Source organism: Primulina tabacum, chromosome 10 (assembly GCF_025594145.1).
Source record: "Primulina tabacum isolate GXHZ01 chromosome 10, ASM2559414v2, whole genome shotgun sequence".
Taxonomy (NCBI): Eukaryota; Viridiplantae; Streptophyta; class Magnoliopsida; order Lamiales; family Gesneriaceae; genus Primulina; species Primulina tabacum.
The window spans coordinates 38,294,117-38,316,548 of NC_134559.1; the positions used below are offsets into that span (position 1 = coordinate 38,294,117).

At 41.2% G+C, this 22,432-nt stretch overlaps 6 non-coding genes and 6 pseudogenes across 6 annotated transcripts; all 12 read right to left on the reverse strand.

Annotated features, from left to right (window-relative positions):
- Nucleotides 1-11,910: 11,910 nt before the first annotated feature.
- Nucleotides 11,911-12,029, reverse strand: LOC142516793 (5S ribosomal RNA). Its single transcript, XR_012812568.1, has one exon. It is a non-coding gene; the product is annotated as a 5S ribosomal RNA (ribosomal RNA).
- Nucleotides 12,030-12,620: 591 nt separating this feature from the next.
- On the reverse strand, nucleotides 12,621-12,740 carry LOC142508289 (5S ribosomal RNA). Its single transcript, XR_012806510.1, has one exon. It is a non-coding gene; the product is annotated as a 5S ribosomal RNA (ribosomal RNA).
- A 39-nt stretch (nucleotides 12,741-12,779) lies between these two features.
- On the reverse strand, nucleotides 12,780-12,897 carry LOC142511847 (5S ribosomal RNA; annotated as a pseudogene).
- Nucleotides 12,898-13,579: 682 nt separating this feature from the next.
- On the reverse strand, nucleotides 13,580-13,697 carry LOC142511283 (5S ribosomal RNA; annotated as a pseudogene).
- A 684-nt stretch (nucleotides 13,698-14,381) lies between these two features.
- Nucleotides 14,382-14,499, reverse strand: LOC142508771 (5S ribosomal RNA). Its single transcript, XR_012806974.1, has one exon. It is a non-coding gene; the product is annotated as a 5S ribosomal RNA (ribosomal RNA).
- A 1,427-nt stretch (nucleotides 14,500-15,926) lies between these two features.
- On the reverse strand, nucleotides 15,927-16,044 carry LOC142510669 (5S ribosomal RNA; annotated as a pseudogene).
- Nucleotides 16,045-17,799: 1,755 nt separating this feature from the next.
- Nucleotides 17,800-17,918, reverse strand: LOC142509991 (5S ribosomal RNA). The gene has a single exon (XR_012808133.1). It is a non-coding gene; the product is annotated as a 5S ribosomal RNA (ribosomal RNA).
- A 684-nt stretch (nucleotides 17,919-18,602) lies between these two features.
- Nucleotides 18,603-18,720, reverse strand: LOC142517545 (5S ribosomal RNA). The gene has a single exon (XR_012813286.1). It is a non-coding gene; the product is annotated as a 5S ribosomal RNA (ribosomal RNA).
- Nucleotides 18,721-19,523: 803 nt separating this feature from the next.
- Nucleotides 19,524-19,640, reverse strand: LOC142512652 (5S ribosomal RNA; annotated as a pseudogene).
- Nucleotides 19,641-20,444: 804 nt separating this feature from the next.
- LOC142511307 (5S ribosomal RNA) lies at nucleotides 20,445-20,563 on the reverse strand (annotated as a pseudogene).
- Nucleotides 20,564-21,365: 802 nt separating this feature from the next.
- Nucleotides 21,366-21,484, reverse strand: LOC142511164 (5S ribosomal RNA; annotated as a pseudogene).
- Nucleotides 21,485-22,286: 802 nt separating this feature from the next.
- LOC142510013 (5S ribosomal RNA) lies at nucleotides 22,287-22,405 on the reverse strand. The gene has a single exon (XR_012808154.1). It is a non-coding gene; the product is annotated as a 5S ribosomal RNA (ribosomal RNA).
- Between the last annotated feature and the right edge of the window lie 27 nt (nucleotides 22,406-22,432).

The following is a 22,432-nucleotide window of genomic DNA, read 5'->3' on the forward strand; positions in this document are numbered from 1 at the left end:
ATATAATTCATGCTTTTATGTTAATTCAGTTAACTGCATATATACATTATTTATACTGGGATTTATTCTCACCGGAGTATCCGGCTGTTGTCTTGTTTGTATGTGTGCATGACAACAGGTGGGACAGGATCAGGGTCAAGAGGATGATGAGAGATCGAGATTAGAGTGGTGATTCCGGACTTGGATGTAGACTTGGTTTAATACTTGAAATTTAGTAGTTAAACCTTAGACTAGTTTGAATAATTTTTGTACATTATTGTACTTTTATACTGAGATGTATATTAGTTAATTCCATTACGTTCCGCACTTACATTTTAAAAAAAGAAAAATTTTTAGACCCTGTTTATTTTAATTGATAATTAAATCCCAAAGATGATTAAGAAGATGATTAGCGTCCGGGTCCCCACAACAGGTGGTATCAGAGCGATAGATCCTTTAGATTGAGATAGAAGAGAATGAGCGAGGTAGATTGAGTTTTCTTTCCTTGCATGTGAATGCTAGTATGAGATTAGGTTTTACTGCTTTGAAATACATGGTTACCTAATTATCTGATTTGAGTTGGTATTATGTATTATTGAGTATGAATCAGATCTGATTCATGATCAGAAGTAAGATGATTAGAGAAAGATCGGAACAGATTTGTAGTATTTGAGTACTAATGTTTTGATAAGCAGATATCCCTCCACGGAGAATTCCAGGAATGGGTAGTACTTCGACTGAACAAATAGATGTATCAGAAACTCAGATAGAAATACAGGTGAAAGAATTTCAGTTATTTCAGCTGTCGATTCTGAGTGGTACCGAGACGTCTGAAGATTGTGAGAACTGGTTCGATGACATAGAATTACTTTTTGATTTACTTGATTATTCAGATGAGCAGAGAATTAAACTGATATTCCACCAGTTACGAGAGACTGCCAGGAGTTGGTGGATTACAAGTAAAAAATGCTAGAATAGAGAGGTACAGTGATTTCGTGGGAAATATTCAGAACTGAATTTTATCGAAGATTTTTCTCAGTTTCGTACCGAGAGGACAAGAAAGCAGAATTTGAGAATTTGAGACAAGGCCAACTGAATATTGAAGAATATGTTGCGATATTCTCTACTCTACGGCGTTTTTCTCCTCAGGTAATTGGGAATGATGAAGTTGTAGCAGATCAGTTCATCAGAGGACTGAACTCGGAGATAGTTGCATTGATGAATATGCAGCGACCTTATCATTTTGTTGATGCCTTGAGTAAAGCGAAGAGAGCGGAAGCGAGTCTGATTAGACAACTAAAAAGGGTGTGTGCGATGCAACCCCAGACACAGCAATCCCCTCTCCGATTTGATCGCGGCAGCACGAGTGGAAAGCAAGATTTTCTGAAAGCTCGAAAGAAGCCATTCAAGAAGTTAGGGAGCGGACTGAGCGGTTCAACTAGCTCCAGTGGTTCCAGCCCAAGTTATACTGGAGTGTATTGCAGGATTTGCGGAGGGAGACATTCCACAGAGCAATGCCAGGGAGTGACTGGTAGTTGTCGTATCTGCCGACAGCCGGGACACTTTGCTATAGTTTGTCCCCAGAGAGATTCCCGTAGATTTCAGGGAGCTGGACCATCTGGTTGTGGTGATCGAGGAACAGACCCAGAGCACACTTGATGATATTGTGGCAGGTACTGTTACTTTATGATTATATTGCATATGTATTGATATATACTAATGCATTTTCTATGATTATCTTTGACTGAGTTGCATTGATACATATGGTATCTGTTGGGTCTGTATTGTTGTAGTATTAATCTTTGTACCTTTTGGGAAGGAAAGATTGATACCAGAGATTTCTATGACATATTGTATACTACAGTAAGATGAGAATGAGATTGAGTTAGATTATGATGTACTTGTGTTCTCTGATTTGATGTCATTATTGATATTAATATGTTGAACAAGTACAGAACTAGTGTAGATTCCTTCCAGAAAAATATAAGATTCAGACCAGGTAGGGCTGATGAGTAAAGATTTCACGGTAAGGATTCTAGATTCAGAATTCCTTTGATATATGTGTGTTGTATATGACTCGATCGATACAGAAAGGAAAAGGAAAAATGTTTATGATCATGAAAAATGTTTTATGTCATGTCATGTTGAGGAAAAAGGGAAAAGGTTAAGGTTTATGATTGCATGTCATGAAAAAGTATTTTATGAAAATGTTTATGTTTAAAGTTTTATGCATCATGAAAATATTTACAAAAATGTTTATGTTTATGCATCTTCATGAAAATGATATTTTAAGTACAAATATTTTTCACCGTTATATGTTGACTGTATTACGTATTACTCGTTATCTAGATTATGGTGTGTTGAGTCTTTAGACTCACTAGGTGTGATGGATGCAGGTGGTATTGAGGGAGGACTTGATGAGTGATTTGACTGGATTGAAGGCGCACATAACCCGAGGACCAGCGCTACATTTTCCGCATTATGCTTTATGATTTTATTTAAAGATTTTAAGACGATTTACTTATGCTTTTGAGAAATTTTGAGAGGTTTAGTATGAGCTTTACTTTTCAAATTTATTGCTTTTTAGGTTTGGTAATCATGCGACGATTTTATTTTATGACCATTGCACTTGATTTTTAAAATGCTAGATGGTTGGTATTTTATTTTAAGGGTTAAAATATTTTATAAAAATATTTTAGTGAAAGCCGAAAATTTTAGAGAGAGGAAAAAAAAAATTTCTAGTACTTTTAAAGCAATAAAAAGAGCAGGACGTTTCAGTTGGTATCAGAGCCAGGTTCCTGTAAAGGGTTGTGCCACCATCAGCGCCAGAAAGATCAGTCGTCAAGCCTCAAGTCGTAAGTTTTACTTGTTTTATGTGATTCTATATGATTTAACCTGCATGACGTTATGTATATTATGTTTAGGATACCTGTTTAATAGTTTTTTTTAGTAGTATTGCCTTGCATGCTTAAAATGCTAATTAAGTCAGGATGTGTTACATGATTAGAAAACTTAGATTTAATTGCATGTTGGTTACGTTAGAATTTGGAAAACATTAAGATAAAATGCCTCTTAGACGCGTACCCGTTATCGAGAATCAGGCAGAGAACAGTGTTAATCGCCGAGGGAATAGTCAAAGAAATGCACCACCACCACCACCTCCTCCACCTGGGGATCCTGCTACTCGTGGATTAGAGGGTATGGCTCGTCTCTTCGAGCAACAGTTACAGCAGCAGCAGATACAGCAGCAAGAGCTACAGCTGCAGTTACAGCAGATGCAGCAGCAGCAGCCACAGCAGCCACCTAGGCCACAGGATGATATTTATGAGCAGTTCCGAAGGCTAGGGCCGAAGGAATTTTCTAGCACCACCGATCCATTTGCTGCAGAGAGTTGGATCCGATCACTCGAGGTACATTTTCGCTATCTGAACATGGGAGACGCCGACCGTGTAAGATGCACTACTTATCTGCTTAGGTACGACGCTTCTTTATGGTGGGAAGGAGCCGAGCATGGTGTTGACCTTGCTACACTCACTTGGGCACAGTTCAAGACGAAATTCTATGAGAAATACTTTACTGCTGATGTCAGAAGCCGGATAAAGAGGGAATTTATGACCCTCCGTCAGGGAGACATATCTGTTGCTGATTTTGTGAAGAAGTTTGATAGGGGTTGCCACTTCGTACCCCTTATTGCTGGAGACGCGGAAGTAAAACTTAGGCATTTCAAGGATGGCCTAAGACCTACAATTAGGGATAAAGTTATGATGATGCGTCCGGAGAATGATGCTATGGCAGTTATTTATGCATATCAGGCTGAGCAATCCTTAAAGGACATTGACTTTGAGATTCAGCGCAAGAGGCAGCATTATCAGAATAACAATCAACCCAACAAGAAGCCAAATACGGGTCCTCCTAGACCTCAAGGGCCTCAAAAGCCCCAAGGTCAAGTCAAGAAGCCAGCGCCACCAAAGCCACAGAATCCGGGAGAACCAAAGCCTGCTGAGAGGCAACCATGCAAGGAGTGCAACCGTCTACATCTTGGGAAATGCGAGTTGGGATCATATAAATGTTTCTACTGCAAGGAGGCCGGTCACAAGGCTATTGATTGCCCAAAGAGGAAAGCAGCTGCTACGGCCCGAGCTTATGTTATGAATGCCGAGGAAGCTGAGGAAGAGGCAGACACTACACTCATCACGGGGAGGATCATCATTCTAGGCGTAGCTACCTATGCTTTGCTAGATTCAGGAGCTACACACTCTTTCATATCAGAAACCTTCATCAAAAGACTGAATATTACTCCTCAAGATATGGGTTTGGGTTTCAATGTTTCGATTCCTTCCGGTGATCAGATGCTCACATCTAAGATTGTTAAGAATCTGGAGCTTCGTTTATTCAGAGATGTTGTTCGGGCAGATCTTATTGTGCTTCCTATGCCCGAATTCGATATTATACTTGGGATGGATTGGCTATCAGCGAATGGAGCTTCGATTGATTTTCGTCAGCGATCAGTATCAATTAGGCCACCCAGTGGTAAATCTTTTGTTTTCGAGGCGGCAAGAAACCAGCAAATGCCGCACATTATCTCTTGTCTAAGTGCGAGGAAGCTTATTAAGCATGGATGTCAGGCGTATTTAGCATGTGTCACTACTACACATGAATCCATCAGCCAGAAGTTAGAAGATGTTGATATTGTGAGGGATTTTCCTAGCGTCTTTCCCGAAGACGTTTCTGGCATCCACCCGATCGTGAAGTGGAGTTCTCTATTGACCTTATGCCGGGCACTGTTCCTATATCTAAAGCACCTTATCGTCCAGAACCCGCTGAAATGAAAGAACTAAAAGATCAAATCCAAGAACTGCTAGACAAGGGTTTTATTCGCCCTAGTTACTCTCCGTGGGGCGCACCGGTTTTGTTTGTGAAAAAGAAAGATGGTAGTATGCGTCTTTGCATCGATTATCGAGAGCTCAATAGGGTCACTATCAAAAATAAGTATCCACTGTCAAGAATTGAGGATTTATTTGACCAGTTTCAAGGAGCTTCGATGTTTTCTAAAATTGATCTGCGATCTGGATACCATCAGTTGAAAGTCAAGGAGTCTGACGTGCACAAGACAGCATTTCGCACAAGATATGGGCACTATGAGTTTATGGTCATGCCATTCGGGTTGACCAATGCGCCAGCGATCTTCATGGATCTCATGAATCGCGTATTTCAGCCGTATCTGGATCAGTTTATTATTGTCTTCATTGATGACATATTGATCTATTCCAAGAGCAGAGAGGAGCATAGTCGCCATTTGAGGACAGCACTGCAGGTATTAAGAGACAGAAAGCTATATGCAAAGTTCAGCAAGTGCGAGTTTTGGCTTGACAGAGTGGCGTTCTTAGGCCACATCATTTCTAGTGATGGCGTGGAAGTTGATCCGAGTAAAGTTGAGGCAGTAAAAGAGTGGCCAGTACCGAAGAGTGTCACCGAGATTCGCAGTTTCTTGGGAACAAAAATTACCTCTAGTGGAGTTCACTTACAATAACAGCTATCAATCATCAATAGGAATGACTCCTTTTGAGGCACTCTATGGAAGGAAGTGTAGATCTCCTATTCATTGGGACGAGGTTGGGGAAAGAAGAGACATTGATCCAGATGTGATTGAAGAAACAGCTCAACTTGTAGTCGAGATTCGTGATAGAATGAAGACTGCACAAAGCCGACAAAAGAGTTATGCGGACAAGAGACGAAGAGACTTAGAGTTTGCAGTGGCGATCATGTATTTGTGAAAATAGCACCCATGAAGGGTGTTATGCGCTTTGGCAAAAAAGGCAAGCTTAGTCCAAGATTTATAGGTCCGTTCGAGATTTTGGAGAGGATTGGGACACTAGCTTATAGAGTGGCATTGCCACCAGCGCTTGCAGGAGTTCACAATGTGTTCCACATTTCGATGCTGCGGAAGTACATGTCGAATCCGTCACATGTGCTTAATTATGAAGCTCTTCAACTAACTCCAAATATGTCGTATGAAGAAAGACCTGTCCAGATTCTGGCTAGACAAGAAAGACGATTGCGTAACAAAGTCATTCCAATGGTCAAGGTCAAGTGGCTGAATCACTCGGAAGAGGAAGCTACTTGGGAAACCGAGAGGGACTTGAAGAGTCGCTATCCGGATCTTTTCGGTAAGTTCTAATTTCGAGGACGAAATTTTATTTAAGGGGGGGAGGAATTGTAAGGTCCAAAATTAAGACAACGTAATCCAACTGCATGCGAATCTAGGAAATTATGAAAAATGGAGTAATTAATTGATTTTAGCTGCTAATTAATTATGTGACGTACTTGTTTATATGCTAAATGAGATTTATTTGTCATCATGCAAAAAAAAATGTATTTTAGGAATATTCAAGTGACGATCGAGGAACGGGGACCGAGGGCTGAAGAAAACGTAAAATATTTTTATTAAATAATTATTTTTAATTATTTACAAGATTGTCGATGCTTTTTAGTATTTTGTGAAATTAAGGGTTTTGAGGTGATTTTATACGCCGGGGCGTAAATTTTATCGGTGTTGGTTTTTCAACTAAAATACGAGCTTTTTGGCAACCCGGCTAATAAATTCACAAATTTATTTAAACAAAAACCTTGTTAATATTTTATTTAAATCCTAATTTAACTAATGGGCTTAATTCTATGGCTTAATAGGCCTAAAGCCTACTTAGGGATTTAATTAGTATTTAAAGTGTAAAAGTTGCAAAACCCTACACTTTGGCACCAAAGGAAATCGGCCACCTAGTTTATTTTCTGAAAAACTCTTCCCATCACACACACACAAACCTCACGGCACTTTGAAGGATTTTTGGTAAGGGTTTTTCGAAGGCAACAAGCAAAGTAGAAGCCGTAGTCATCTCCCGTTCTTCGTCGTCAACGGTTTTTCGTGCGTATAAAACGCAAAGTCACGCCATACATCTCCTTTTCTCATCCATCATATCATATTATTGATTGAATTATTGTGTGCATGAAGAAAATGAAATATTTTTCAGAATTTTGGGTTTATGGCATGTATAAATGAGAAAACATGATTTTTGAATCCAATAACTTGTATATTATTTGGTTAAGGGGCTGCCATGACATAAGGAAGGATCAAGAGTGGTTTACACTTGTTTTAGAATCACACCAACTCACCTTAATCACCACCAAAAGTTACGGCAGAAACAAAACACCAAGCAGCGCGAGTTGCTGTCTTGGGTTGAGGGTTCGGGTTTTCATTGCAGGGGGTTGGGGTTGGGTTGGCTGGTTCCAGGGGCTAGCCAAGGTCACGAGAGAGTCAAGGAGTGAGTCCTAGCCAAGCTAGGACTCACGGTCAGGGCTGGGGAAGAGTCCTAGCTATGCTAGGACTCCACCCGAGAACCATGCACAAGTTGGTGCAGGGTTTACGCACAGGTCCAGGGGATGAGGGGTTCAACTCGGGGTCACGGGCTGGGCTAGGGTGGCTCACTAGGGTCCTAGCGTGGTGCACAATAATTTGGTTCAGGGGTTGGGGCGTCGGCTTAGGGTCTAGACACCAAAATCGTAGAGTCCATGAAAGCTGAAAGTCTCGGCCAGCATGGGGTTACTTAGGAAGCTGTCGTTTTTGTGGTTTGGGCTGGTTTCTTGGTGAGGTTAGAGTCCAGTAGGGTACTTCAACATGTTGGGCAGGTTCTGGTTTGATATTGCTCTGGGGTAACTCGTGAAAATCGAAAGTTGGCTCGGGGTCGAAGTTTAGGTGTCGAATAGGGTATTTGAAAGAAGAAAAAAATTGGAAAACGGCTCACGGGGGTCGAGTCGGGGTCCATAAGGGCTAAAATAATATAAAAAGACTAAATTTAGAATTTAGAAATTTTATATTAAAGTTTGGTATTTTTCGGGATTAAAACACCGTCAAAATAATTAAGAAAAGATAATTGAAAAAGTCTAACATTTAAGCCAAATAAAATTATGAAAAAATTCACGTAAGCTTAAATAATTATTTGGGACATGTTAGAGTCATGAAATCAAGGAAAAAGTCGAAAAGGTAAAATTTTACGTCTATGGGTAAAACGGTCTTTTTGCACCTAGAGCATAGTAAACGTCATGGCACTGCCCTAAATGCTATTTTTATGAAAATATGATTATTTTTAAATGTTTATGAATTATTCATGATTAAATGATGATTTTTAAATGTCTAAGGGATTTTTATGATTTAAGAAGACATTTAAAATACATGTTGCATGCTTGGTTTCAAAAAAATGAAAAACGTAATGATATTCATGATTTTTTTTAAGTGATGCGAATGAAAAATGTTGAAGGATGTGAAATAATTGTGACTAATTCGTTAATGTTGGCGACGTCGTGAGGGTTATGGTCCCAGTGGGAGCCCGACGATCGTGTTTCCATCATTGCGAATATGTGGTAACGGATATGTGGTAACGGTTTTGTGGTAACGGAAGAATGGGAATATCGTGAGGGGAAAAGGCCCCAGAGGGAGCCCATTTATGGGAAAAGGTCCCAGAGGGAGCCCCGACGATCGTATTTCTATTCGAATCATGATAGGCCAGGGCCCAGTTGACCGGTGAGAGTGTTGCTGGTGTCCCTCGCCGCCCAGTACTGTGGTTTTTTGTAGATGGATCCATCGACCCTCATGAGCATGATCAGGAAAGTCACAATTAACGATCTGAATTCAACAAAAGGAAAAGGAAAAGGAAAAAAAAAAGGAAAAATGTTTATGATCATGAAAAATGTTTTATGTCATGTCATGTTGAGGAAAAAGGAAAAATGTTAAGGTTTATGATTGCATGTCATGAAAAAGTATTTTATGAAAATGTTTATGTTTAAAGTTTTATGCATCATGAAAATATTTACAAAAATGTTTATGCATCTTCATGAAAATGATATTTTAAGTACAAATATTTTTCACCGTTATATGTTGACTGTATTACGTATTACTCATTATCAAGATTATGGTGTGTTGAGTCTTTAGACTCACTAGGTGTGATGGATGCAGGTGGTATTGAGGGAGGACTTGATGAGTGATTTGACTGGACTGAAGGCGCACATAACCCGAGGACCAGCGCTACATTTTCCGCATTATGCTTTATTGCTTTTTAGGTTTGGTAATCATGCGACGATTTTATTTTATGACCATTGCACTTGATTTTTAAAATGCTAGATGGTTGGTATTTTATTTTAAGGGTTAAAATATTTTAGTGAAAGCGAAAATTTTAGAGAGAGGAAAAAAAAATTTCTAGTACTTTTAAAGCAATAAAAAGAGCAGGACGTTTCACTAACCGAGACACGAAATGAGATAGCGTGTGAAAATGGATGTGCGAGGACAGTAGCATCGGCGCACATGCGCGACCAGATTCGCGCACATGCGCCGAACAGGCAGAAGACCTCGCGCATATTCGCGGAAGATGTCGCGCATATGCGCGAAGCCTATGCGAGTGACTCCAGAGGGTCTCGCGCATATGCGCGGAGATGAGTCGCGCATATGCGCGAGGCGATGTACAGGATATGCGCGGAGACCGAGTGTCTCGCGCATATGCGCCGATTGTGGTCGCGCATATGCGCGAGACGTGTTTTATGAAGAAGTGAGCCACTTGCCTTGCATGCACGAAATATGTATGTATATATATATAAACATACAAAAGGTAATCCTCAGAAGGAAAAAGAAAGAAAGGAACGGAAGAAGCAGCTTCTGCTTTTGATCGAGATTTATGAAAAATCCGTCCGTCTGTATTTGAATCCGACTTCAGTACTGTGTTCTAATCAACGCATGCTACAACTGGACGTAAGTTTTGTTACGTTTAGACATGTTCTGAAATTATGATGTTGTCAGAATTAAATGGAATTCATATATGATGTTCTTGACACGTTAGACATCATAAAATCGAAGTCAGATTAAAGAATAGACTGTTTATGAAATTGTTATGAATTTCAGAGTTGATTTAGTTGAGATTCTATACCAGAATTGTGTTATTATTCAGATTATGAGTTGTACTGATACTGGTTATGAATTCTGATATTATATCTGTGATGTTGAGATAGACGGGGTTATCGTGACTGTATTGTTATGCCGTCGAAACATCAGTAGATTGATATTGATCAGATTCAGTATTGATTTAGATTGATCAGATTCAGTAATGATTTCGATTGTATCGTGATATCGTTGATATTAATTAGATTGTGCCTTGTTCAGATATGGATCAGATTATGTATTGGTTTGAGTATTGATCAGAACAAGTCTTGAATTGATTTATATACTAATATTGTATTTATGCGATTGTCATTGCCAGACTGGTTATGGACAGATTGGAATACGAGACTTCGTCTTCGTCGGATCGAGAAGATAAAGGTATAAATAAATGTTGATTCGGGATTGCACAACTCGAGTTAGGTTTGACTTGAGTTTCCCAAAATCACATACTTTACCTTATTGCATTGATATTTGCAGATTATCAGATTGATATGTTTAGTCTATTGAATTATTGTAGAGCCAGAGTTTGAGTCTAGGGCAGATCCGCCTAGCTAGGGCAGAATCGCCGAGGCTTTGTCAGAACCGCGTAGACTCTAGACTTACGGTGTATCGATGAGCTTAGATGTAGATCGACGTCTATTGTAGACATTCGATACAGCATACCAAAGTCTAAATTAGATCGGGATCCCTAGATTAGAATAAGAGATGAGTCGAGTCTTAGATATCGAGACTAGAACTTGATTTACAGATCCGTATTGGTTTATGTTTCGTAGATTACGATTCATGTTTTATTTACAGATTGGTATTGATACATGTTATTGACTATGCTACATGTGATAAGATATAATTCATGCTTTTATGTTAATTCAGTTAACTGCTTGTATACATTATTTATACTGGGATTTATTCTCACCGGAGTATCCGGCTGTTGTCTTGTTTGTATGTGTGCATGACAACAGGAGTGACAGGATCAGGGTCAAGAGGATGATGAGAGATCGAGATTAGAGTGGTGATTCCGGTCTTGGATGTAGACTTGGTTTAATACTTGAAATTTAGTAGTTAAACCTTAGACTAGTTTGAATAATTGTTGTACATTATTGTACTTTTATACTGAGATGTATATTAGTTAATTCCATTACGTTCCGCACTTACATTTTAAAAAAAGAAAAATTTTTAGACCCTGATTATCTTAATTGATAATTAAATCCCAAAGATGATTAAGAAGATGATTAGCGTCCGGGTCCCCACATTAGTCCTGGTATGATCGCACCCGACATTGAGTGGGATGTATATTCTTATATCCCTCGAGTACGTGTGGAGGAGGCGGCGATGGACAACACGCGGCACTGCTCTCGCCCAATCAGAACCATGAAGTTAAGCGTTCTAGCGCGATGGCAGATATAGGATGGTTGACCACCCTGGGAAGTCCTCGTGTCACGACCGTTTACGTAAATTATGGATAAAACAGTCGAAATAATTGTTTTTAATGTGTTAACCGTCTCCTGAGTAATCTGCGTCATACCCTTCCGCACAGAACCGGCTCACGACAACAAAAATAGCTAAATTTTCCCAGAAAATAGAAAAAAATAAGAAGAAAAAAATAGCGAATGTAAAGCTATTATTATGCCTGAGATAGAATAAAATGGAACCGGAATCGAATTTCGGAATTCCTAAATGGATTTCTTGAGGAAATAGAAGCTTAACAGAAACAGAAAATCGAAAATTAGAGGGTCTTAGAGAATGAATTCGGCTAAAATCTCGCCAGCTCATTGCGGAGTAATGAGTCTTGTTCGTTTGCCCGTTTACAATCAAATTAGACTACAATTTGGTCCAAATCCGGTAGTGCCCGAGCTACGTTGATTTCACATGTCTTATCTGGTCCCGATCGAGATTCAGATGATTTGAGCCAAAAAACGTCTGTCAACAAGTAATCAAAAATAGAAAAACACGAAAAAGGCGTGCAACACGAGGACTTCCGATGGGGTCACCCATCCAAGTACTGCACTCGCCCAAGCACACTTAACTTCGGAGTTCTTATGGGATCCTGTGCATTAGTGCAGGTATGATCGCACACGACATTAAGTGGGATGTTTATTCTTATATCCCTCGAGTACGTGTGGAGCGGGCGGCGATGGACAACACGCAGCACTGCTCTCGCCCAATCAGAACCATGAAGTTAAGCGTTCTAGCGTGGTGGCAGAGCTAGGATGGGTGACCTCTCTGGGAAGTCCTTGTGTAGCAACCGTTTACGTAAATTATGGATAAAACAGTCGAAATAATTGTTTTTATTGAGTTAACAGCCTCCGGAGTAATCTACGTCATACCCTTCCGCATAGAACTGTGATACGATAAAATGGAATCGGAATCGAATTTCGGTCTTCTTAAACGGATTTCTCGAGGAAACAGATGCTTAACAGAAGCGGAAAATCGCAAATTAGAAGGTCTTAGAGAAGGAATTCGGCAAAAATCTCGCCAGCTCATTGCGGAATAATGATTTTCGTTCGTTTGCCCTTTTAAAATCAAATTAGGCTACAATTTTGTCCAATTCCGGTAGTGCCCGGGCTACGTTGATTTCACATGTCTTATCTGGTCCCGATCGAGATTCAGATTATTTGAGCCGAAAATCGTCTGTCAACAAGTAATCAAAAATAGAAAAACACGAAAAGGGGTGCAATTACTAGGACTTCCCAAGGGGTCACCCATCCTAGTATTACTCTCGCCCAAGCACGCTTAACTTCGGAATTATGATGGGATCCGGTGCATTAGTGCTGGTAAGATTGCACCCAACATTGACAAGGATATTTATTCTTATATCCCTCGAGTACGTGTGCAACACGAGGACTTCCAGGGGTTCACCCATCCTAGTACTGCTCTCGCCCAAGCACACTTAACTTAAGAGTTCTGATGGGATCCGTTGCATTAGTGCTGGTATGATCGCATCCGACATTGAGTGGGATGTTTATTCTTATATCCCTCGAGTACGTGTGGAGCGGGCGACGATGGACAAAACGCGGCTCTGCTCTCGCCCAATAAGAACCATGAAGTTAAGCGTTCTGGCGCGATGGTAGAGCTAGGATGGGTGCCCTCCCTGGGAAGTCCTCGTGTCGCGACCGTTTACGTAAATTATGGATAAAACAGTCGAAATAATTATTTTTAATGAGTTAACCGTCTCCGGAGTAATCTGCGTCATATCCTTCCGCACAGAACCGGCTCATGACAACAAAAATCGCTAAACGTTCCCAGAAAATAGAAAAACATAAGAAGAAGAAAATAACAAATGTAAAGCTATTTTTATGCCTGGGATACGATAAAATGGAACCGGAATTGAATTTCGAACTTCCTAGGCGGATTTCTCGAGGAAACAGAAGCTTAACATAAGTGAAAAATCGCAAATTAGAGGGTCTTGTAGAAGGAATTCGGCTAAAATCTCTCCAGCTTATTGCGGAGTAATGAGTCTCGTTCGTTTGCCCGTATACAATCAAATTAGCCTACAATTTTGTCCAAATCCGGCAGTTCCCGAGCTACGTTGATTTCACATGTCTTATTTGGTCCTGATCGAGATTCAGATGATTTAAGACGAAAATTGTCTATCAACAAGTAATCAAAAATAGAAAAACACGAAAAGTGGTGCAACACGAGGCTTTCCAGGGGGTCACCCTTCCTAGTACTGGTCTCGCCCAAGTACGCTTAACTTCGGAGTTCTGATTGGATCCGGTGCATTAGTGCAGGTACGATCGCACTCGACATTGAGTGGGATGTATATTCTTATATCCCTCGAGTACGTGTGGAGTGGGCTGCGATGGACAACACGCGGCACTGCTCTCGCCCAATGAGAACAATGAAGTTAAGCGTTCTAGCGCGATGGCAGATCTAGGATGGGTGACCTCCCTGGGAAGTCCTCGTGTCGCGACCGTTTACGTAAATTATGGATAAAACAGTCGAAATAATTGTTTTTAATGAGTTAACCGAATCCGGAGTAATCTACGTCATACCCTGCCGCACAGAACCGGCTCACGACAACAAAAATCGCTAAATTTTCCCAGATAATAGAGAAAAAATAAGAAGAAGAAAATAACGAATGTAAAGCTATTATTATGCCTGGGATACGATAAAATGGAACCGGAATCGAATTTCGAACATCCTAAGCAGATTTCTCGAAGAAACGGAAGCCTAACAGAAACGAAAAATCGCAAATTAGAGGGTCTTAGAGAAGGAATTCGGCTAAAATCTCGCTATCTTATTGCGGAGTAACGAGTCTCGTTCGTTTTGCCCGTTTACAATCAAATTAGCCTACAATTTTGTCCGAATCCGGTAGTGCCCGAGCTACGTTGATTTCACATGTCTTATCTGGTCCCGTTCGAGATTCAGATGATTTGAGCCGAAAATCGTCTGTCAACAAGTAATCAAAAATAGAAAAACGCGAAAAGGGATGCAACACGAGGACTTCTCAGGGGGTCACCAATCCTAATACTGCTCTCGCCAAGCACGCTTAACTTCGGAGTTCTGATGGGATCCGGTGCATTAGTGCTGGTATGATCACACCCGACATTGAGTGGGATGTTTATTCTTAGATCTCTCAAGTACGTGTGGAGCGGGCGGCGATTGACAACACGCGGCACTGCTCTCGCCCAATCAGAACCATGAAGTTAAGCGTTCTGGCGCGATGGGAGAGCTAGGATGGGTGACCTCCCTGGGAAGTCCTCGTGTCGCGAAATTTTACGTAAATTATGGCTAAAACAGTCGAAATAATTATTTTTAATGAGTTAACCGTCTCCGGAGTAATCTGTGTCGTACCCTTTCACACAGAACCGGCTCACGACATCAAAAATCGCTAAATATTACCAGAAAATATAAAAAAAAATAAAAATAAAAAAATAGCACTAGACTTGATTGTTGTAGGTCTTGATGAGGTCTAGACCGAGGGCGGGGACCAGTGAGCTAGCTTGGGTCGGCAATAGTAGGAACCCGAGAACCTCATTTATCAGTTTATTTTTCATTTTTACGCAAACTCATTTTTATCGCGATGAATTATTTTAAGTTGTTGTTTTGAAACAGATATTTACTTCCGCTGCTATTTCGACATTTAAAACTTTTATTCCGCTGTTGCATTAAGCATTAAAACTTTTATTCAGTTTATTTTATGAATGAGGCATTTTATTTATTTAAAAAGAAAATTTCAAAATTTTCAAGTACGAATTTCGGGCCTCTACAACTGCTCTTGCCCAAGCACGCTTAACTTCGGAGTTCTGATGGGATCCGGTGTATTAGTGCTGGTATGTTCGCACCCGACATTGAGTGGGATGTTTATTCTTATACCCCTCGAGTACGTGTGGAGCGGGCGGCGATGGACAACACGCGGCTCTGCTCTCGCCCAATCAGAACCTTGAATTTAAGCGTTCTGGCGCGATGGCAGAGCTAGGATGGGTGACCTCCCTGGGAAGTCCTCGTGTCGCGACCGTTTACGTAAATTATGGATAAAACAGTCGAAATAATTGTTTTTAATGAGTTAACCGTCTCAGGAGTAATGTGCGTCATACCCTTCCGCACAGAACCGGCTCACGACAACAAAAATCGCTAAATGTTCACAGAAAATAGAAAAAAAAATAAGAATAAAAAAATAGCGAATGAAAAGCTATTATTATGCCTGGGATACGATAAAATGGAACCAAAATCGATTTTCGAACTTCCTAAGCGGATTTCTCGAGGAAACAGAAGCTTAGCAGAAGCGAAAAATCGCAAATTAGAGGGTCTTAGAAAAGGAATTTGGCTAAAATCTCGCCAGCTCATTGCGGAGTAACGAGTCTCGATCGTTTGCCCGTTTACAATCAAATTAGCCTACAATTTTGTCCAAATCCGACAATGCCCGAGCTACGTTGATTTCACATGTCTTATCTGGTCCCGATCGAGATTCAGATTATTTGAGCCGAAAATCGTCTGTCAACAAGTAATCAAAAATATAAAAACACGAAATAGGGTGCAACACGAGGAGTTCCCAGGGGTCACCCTTCCTAGTACTGATCTCGCCCAAGCTTGCTTAACTTCGGAGTTCTGATGGGATCCGGTGCATTAGTGCTGGTATAATCGCAATAGACATTGAGTGGGATGTTTATTCTTATATCCCTCGAGTACGTGTGGAGCGTGTGGTGATGGACAACACGCGGCAATGCTCTCGCCCAATCAGAACCATGAAGTTAAGCGTTCTGGCGCGATGGCAGAGCTAGGATGGGTGACCTCCCTGGGAAGTCCTCATGTCGTGACCGTTTACGTAAATTATGTATAAAACAGTTGAAATAATTGTTTTTAATGAGTTAACCGTTTCCGGAGTATTCTATGTCATATCCTTCCGCACAGAACCGGCTCACGACAACAAAAATCGCTTAATGTTCCCAAAAAATAGAAAAAAAAATAAGAAGAAGAAAATTGATGGCAGATCTAGGATGGGTGACCTCCCTTGAATGTCCTCGTGTCACGACCGTTTACGTAAATTATGGATAAAACAATCGAAATAATTGTTTTTAATGAGTTAAAAGTCTCCAGAGTAATCAACGTCATACCCTTCCGCACAGAACCGGCTCACGACAACAAAAATCGCTAAATGTTCCCAAAAAATAAAAAAAAATAAGAAAAAGAAAATAGCGAATGAAAAGCTATTATTATGCCTGGGATACGATAAAATGGAACCGGAATCGAATTTCGAACTTCCTAAGCGGATTTCTTGATGAAACGGAAGCTTAACAGAAGCGTAAAATCGCAATTTTGAGGGACTTAGAGAAGGAATTCGGCTAAAATCTTGCCATCTCATTGCGGAGTAACGAGTCTCGTTCGTTTGCCCATTTACAATCAAATTAGCCTACAATTTTCTCCAAATCCGGCAGTGCCCGAGCTGCGTTGATTTCACATGTCTTATCTATTCACGATCGAGATTCAGATGATTTGAGCCAAACATCGTATGTCAACAAATAATCAAAATCCGGCAGTGCCCGAACTGCTCTCGTCCAATAAGAATCATGAAGTTAAGCGTTCTGGCGCGATGGCTAAGCTAGGACGGGTGAACTCCCTGGGCAGTCCTCGTGTCGCGACCGTTTACGAAAATTATGGATAAAACAGTCGAAATAATTGTTTTTAATGAGTTAACTGTCTCCGGAGTAATCTTCGTCATACATTTCCACACAGAACCGGATCACGACAACAAAAATCACTAAATGTTCCCAGAAAAAAATAGAAAAAAAAATAAGAAGAAGAAAATAGCGAATGTAAAGCTATTATTATGCCTGGGATACGATAAAATAGAACCGAAATCGAATTTCGAACTTCCTAAGCAGATTTCTCGAAGAAACGGAAGCTTAACAGAAGCGGAAAATCGAAAATTAGAGGGTCTTAGAGAAGGAATTCGGCTAAAATATCGCCAGCTCATTGCGGAGTAATGAGTCTCGTTCGTTTGCCCGTTTACAATCATATTAGCCTACAATTTTGTCCAAACCCAGCAGTGCCCGAGATACGTTGAATTCACATGTCTTATCTGGTCCAGATCGAGATTCAGAAGATTTGAGCTGAAAATCGTCTGTCAACAAGTAATCAAAAATAGAAAAACACGAAAAGGCGTGCAACACGAGGACTTTCCAGGGGGCCACCCATCCTAGTACTGCTCTCGTCAGATCATTGCGGAGTAATGAGGCTCGTTCGTTTGCCCGTTTACAATCAAATTAGCCTACAAATTTGTTCAAATCCGGCAGTGCCCGTACTACGTTGATTTCACATGTCTTATCCGATCTCGATCGAGATTCAGATGATTTGAGCCTAAAATTGTCTGTCAACAAGTAATCAAAAATAGAAAAACACGAAAAGGGGTGCAACACGAGGACTTCTTAGGGGGTCATCCATCCTAGTACTTCTCTCGCCCAGGCACGCTTAACTTGGTAGTTCTGATGGGATCCGGTGCATTAGTGCTGGTATGATCGTACCAGACATTGAATGGGATGTTTATTCTTATATCCCTCGAGTACGTGTGGACCGGGCTGCGATGGACAACACGCGGCACTTCTCTCGCCCAATCAGAACCATGAAGTTAAGCTTTCTGGCGCGATGGCAGAGCTAGGATGGGTGACCTCCCTGGGCAATCCTCGTGTTGTGACCGTTTACGTAAATTATGGATAAAACAGTCGAAATAATTGTTTTTAATGAGTTCACCGTCTCCGGAGTAATCTGCGTCATACCATTCTGCACAGAATCGGCTCACGACAACAAAAATCGCTAAATGTTCCCAGAAAATAGAAAAAAAAAATAAGAAGAAGAAATAGCGAATGTAAAGCTATTATTATTCTTAGGATACGATAAAATGGAATCGGAATCGAATTTCAAACTTCCTATGCGGATTTCTCGAGGAAACGGAAGCTTAACAGAAGCGGAAAATAGCAAATTTGAGGGTCTTTGAGAAGGAATTCGGCTAAAATCTTGCCAGCTCATTGCGGAGTAATAAGTCTCTTTCGTTTGCCCGTTTACAATCAAATTAGGCTACAATTTTGTCCAAATCCGACAGTGCCCGAGCTACGTTGATTTCACATGTCTTATCTGGTCCTGATCGAGATTCAAATAATTTGAGCCGAAAATCGTCTGTCAACAAGTAATCAAAAATAGAAAAACACGAAAAAGGGTGTAACACGAGGACTTCCCAGGGGTCACCCATCCTAGTACTACTCTCGCCTAAGCACGCTTAACTTCGTAGTTCTGATGGGATCCGGTGCTTTAGTGCTGGTATGATCGCACCCGACATTGAGTGGGATGTTTATTCTTATATCCCTCGAGTACGTGTGGAGCAAGCGGCGATGGACAACACGCGGCACTGCTCTCTCCCAATCAGAACCGTCAAGTTAAGCGTTCTGGCGCGATGGCAGATCTAGGATGGGTGACCTCCCTGGGCAATCATCGTGTCGCGACCGTTTACGTAAATTATGGATAAAACAGTCGAAATAATTGTTTTTAATGTGTTAACCGTCTCCGGAGTAATCTGCGTCATACCATTCTGCACAGAATCGGCTCACGACAACAAAAATCGCTAAATGTTCCCAGAAAATAGAAAAAAAAAATAAGAAGAAGAAATAGCGAATGTAAAGCTATTATTATTCTTAGGATACGATAAAATGGAATCGGAATCGAATTTCAAACTTCCTATGCGGATTTCTCGAGGAAACGGAAGCTTAACAGAAGCGGAAAATAGCAAATTTGAGGGTCTTAGAGAAGGAATTCGGCTAAACTCTCGCCAGCTCATTGCGGAGTTAGGAGTGTCGTTCGTTTGCCCGTTTACAATCAAATTAGGCTACAATTTTGTCCAAATCCGGCAATACTCGAGCTACGTTGATTTCACATGTTTTATCTAGTCCTGATCGAGATTCAGATGATTTGAGCCGAAATTCGTCTGTCAACAAGTAATTAAAAATGGAAAAACACGAAAAGGGGTGCAACACGAGGACTTCCTAGGGGGTCACCCATCCTAGTACCGCTCTCGCCCAAGCACGCTTAACTTCAGCCGAAAATCGTCTGTCAACAAGTATTCAAAAATAGAAAAACACATAGGGTTCATCACGAGGACATCCCAGGGGGTATCCCATCCTAGTACTGCTCTAGCCCAAGCACGCTTAACTTCGGAGTTCTAATGTTCCGGTGCATTAGGGCTGGTATGATCGCACCCGACATTGAGTGGGATGTTTATTCTTATATCCCTCGAGTACGTGTGGAGCGGGCGGCGATGGACAACATGCGGCACTGCTCTCGCCCAATCAGAACCACGAAGTTAAGCGTTCTAGCGCGATGACAGAGCTAGGATGGGTGACCTCCCTTTGCATTCCTTGTGTCGCGACCGTTTACGTAAATTATGGCTAAAACAGTCGAAATAATTGTTTTGAATGAGTTAAACATCTCCAGAATAATCTGCGTCATACCCTTCCGCACAGAACCGGCTCACGACAACAAAATCGCTAAATGTTCCCAGAAAATAGAAAAAAAATAAGAAGAAGAAAATAACGAATGTAAAGTTATTATTATGCTTGGGATACGATAAAAAGGAACCAAAATCGAATTTCGAACTTCCTAACCAGATTTCTCGAGGAAACGGAAGCTTAACAGAAGCGGAAAATGGCAAATTAGAGGGTCTTAGAGAAAGAATTCGGCTAAACTCTCGCCAGCTCATTGCGGAGTAATGAGTCTCGTTCGTTTGCCCGTTTACAATCTAATTAGGCTACAATTTTGTCCAAATCCGGCAGTGCCCGAGCTACGTTGATTTCACAAGTTTTATCTGGTCCTGATCGAGATTCAGATGATTTGAGCCGAAATTCTTCTGTCAACAAGTAATTAAAAATGAAAAAACACGAAAAGGGGTGCAACACGAGGACTTCCTAGGGGGTCACCCATATTAGTACTGCTCTCGCCCATGCACGCTTAACTTCAGCCGAAAATCATCTGTCAACAAGTAATCAAAAATAGAAAAACACGAAAAGGGATGCATCACAAGGACATTCCAGGGGGTCACCCATCCTAGTACTGCTCTCGCCCAAGCACGCTTAACTTCAGAGTTCTGATGGGATGCGGTGCATTATTGCTGGTATGATCGCACCCGACATTGAGTGGGATGTTTATTCTTATATCCTTTGAGTACATGTGGAGCGGGCGATGGACAACACGCGGCACTGCTCTCACCCAATTAGAACCATGAAGTGAAGCGTCCTGGCGCGAAGGCGTAGCGAGGATGGGTGACCTCCCTGGGCAGTCCTCGTGTCGCAATCGTTTACGTAAATTATGGATAAAACAGTAGAAATAATTGTTTTTAATGAGTTAACCGTCTCCGAAGTAATCTGCTTCATACCTTTCCGCACAGAACCGGCTCACGACAACAAAAATCGCTAAATGTTCCCAGAAAATAGAAAAAAAAATAAGAAGAAGAAAATAGCGAATGTAAAGCTATTATTTTGCCTGAGATACGATAAAATGGAACCAGAATCGAATTTCGAACTTCCTAAGCGGATTTCTCGGGCAAACGGAAGCTTAACAGAAGCGGAAAATCGAAAATTAGAGGGTTTTAGAGAAGGAATTCGGCTAAAATCTCGCCAGCTCATTGCGGAGTAATGAGTCTCGTTCGTTTGCCCGTTTACAATCAAATTAGGCAACAATTTTGTCCAAATCCGGCAATGCGCGAGCAACGTTGATTTCACATGTCTTATCTGGTCCCGTTCGAGATTCAGATGATTTGAGCCGAAATTCGTCTGTCAACAAGTAATTAAAAATGGAAAACACGAAAAGGGGTGCTACACGAGGACTTCCTAGGGGGTCACCCATCCTAGTACTGCTCTCGCCCATGCACGCTTAACTTCAGCCGAAAATCTTCTGTCAACAAGTAATCAAAAATAGAAAAACACGAAAAGGGATGCATCACAAGAACATTCCAGGGGGTCACCCATCCTAGTACTGCTCTCGCCCAAGCACGCTTAACTTCAGAGTTCTGATGGGATGCGGTGCATTATTGCTGGTATGATCGCACCCGACATTGAGTGGGATGTTTATTCTTATATCCTTTGAGTACATGTGGAGCGGGCGATGGACAACACGCGGCACTGCTCTCACCCAATTAGAACCATGAAGTGAAGCGTCCTGGCGCGAAGGCGTAGCGAGGATGGGTGACCTCCCTGGGCAGTCCTCGTGTCGCAATCGTTTACGTAAATTATGGATAAAACAGTAGAAATAAATGTTTTTAATGAGTTAACCGTCTCCGAAGTAATCTGCTTCATACCTTTCCGCACAGAACCGGCTCACGACAACAAAAATTGCTAAATGTTCCCAGAAAATAGAAAAAAAAATAAGAAAAAGAAAATAGCGAATGTAAAGCTATTATTTTGCCTGGGATACGATAAAATGGAACCAGAATCGAATTTCGAACTTCCTAAGCGGATTTCTCGAGCAAACGGAAGCTTAACAGAAGCGGAAAATCGAAAATTAGAGGGTTTTAGAGAAAGAATTCGGCTAAAATCTCGCCAGCTCATTGCGGAGTAATGAGTCTCGTTCGTTTGCCCGTTTACAATCAAATTAGGCAACAATTTTGTCCAAATCCGGCAATGCCCGAGCTACGTTGATTTCACATGTCTTATCTGGTCCCGGCCGAGATTCAGATGATTTGAGCCGAAATTCGTCTGTCAACAAGTAATTAAAAATGGAAAACACGAAAAGGGATGCTACACGAGGACTTCCTAGGGGGTCACCTATCCTAGTACTGCTCTCGCCCAAGCACGCTTAACTTCAGCCGAAAATCGTCTGTCAACAAATAATCAAAAATAGAAAAACACGAAAAGACGTGCAACACGAGGACTTTCCAGGGGGCCACCCATCCTAGTTCTGCTGTCGCCCAGGCACGCTTAACTTCGGAGTTCTGATGGGATCCGGTGCATTAGTGCTGGTATGATCGCACCCGACATTGAGTGGGATGTTTATTCTTAT